Here is a 1,206-nt window from a genome sequence, read left to right as displayed (position 1 = left end):
GTCGTACCTGCGGGCGAGGAAGAACTACATCCTGCACCTCGCCCCGAGGGGCGGCCCCGTCGACTCCGTCGAGGAGTGGCACCGCTCCTTCCTCCCGCGGACGGCCGCGCTCGAATCGGAGCCCGAGGCGGGCGGCGGCGCCGAGGACCACGGCCCGCGCATCATTTACTCCTACAACCACGTGTTCACCGGCTTCGCCGCGCGGCTCACGGAGGAGGAGGCCGAGGCGCTGCGGACCACAGAGGGCTGCCTCAGGCTGTACGACCCCATCGCCATCGCGGCGTTCCAGGCCATGGAGCGCGGCATCTTCGTCAGCTGCGCGGCGGGGAACGCGGGTCCGGACCCGGGCTCCGTCGGCAACGGGGCGCCTTGGATGCTCACCGTCGCGGCCGGCACCATGGACCACGCCATACGCACCACCGTGAGGCTCGGAAACGGCGAGGAGTTCGACGGCGAGTCCCTGTTCCAGCCAGGCAACAACTCCGCCGCAAAGCCGCTTCCGCTTATGTACCCCGCCGCCGACGGCTCCGACACAAGCCGCGATTGCAGCGTGCTGCGCGGAGCCGAGGTGAGCGACAAGGTGGTGCTCTGCGAGAGCAGAGGCCTGAACGGCCGCATCGAGGCTGGCCAGACCGTGTCCGCGTACGGCGGCGTGGGCATGATCGTGATGAACAGAGCAGCCGAGGGGGTACACCACCTTCGCTGACCCGCATGTCCTCCCTGCCTCGCACCTGAGCTGCGATGCCGGGACCAAGATCGCGGCCTACATCAACTCCACGGCCAACCCGACGGCGAGCATCGCGTTCAAGGGCACAGTCATGGGCGCGCTGCCGGCGCCGGCCGTTACTTTCTTCTCGTCCCGAGGTCCGAGCAAGGCCAGCCCGGGCATCCTGAAGCCGGACATCACGGGGCCCGGCATGAACATACTCGCGGCGTGGGCGCCGAGCGAGTCGCACACGGAGTTCTCCGACGGGGGCGTCGGCCTCTCTTTCTTCGTGGAGTCTGGCACGTCCATGTCGACGCCGCACCTGAACGGCATCGCCGCACTCATCAAGAGCCTGCACCCGGACTGGTCACCGGCGGCGATCAAATCCTCCATCATGACGACGTCGGACGCAGTGGACCGCACCGGCGTGCCCCTCAAGGACGAGCAGTACCGCCTCGCCACCTTCTACGCCATGGGCGCGGGCTACGTCAACCCCGCGC

At 68.7% G+C, this 1,206-nt stretch overlaps 1 pseudogene; it reads left to right on the top strand.

Annotated features, from left to right (window-relative positions):
- The first annotated feature begins 4 nt into the window (after window positions 1-4).
- LOC119343931 lies at window positions 5-1,202 on the top strand (annotated as a pseudogene).
- The last annotated feature ends 4 nt before the right edge of the window (window positions 1,203-1,206 follow it).

Source organism: Triticum dicoccoides, unplaced genomic scaffold (assembly GCF_002162155.2).
Source record: "Triticum dicoccoides isolate Atlit2015 ecotype Zavitan unplaced genomic scaffold, WEW_v2.0 scaffold147131, whole genome shotgun sequence".
In the NCBI taxonomy this organism is placed as follows: domain Eukaryota; kingdom Viridiplantae; phylum Streptophyta; class Magnoliopsida; order Poales; family Poaceae; genus Triticum; species Triticum dicoccoides.
The sequence above is the reverse complement of the archived record's forward strand: the minus strand, read 5'-3'. Positions and strand labels throughout refer to the sequence as shown.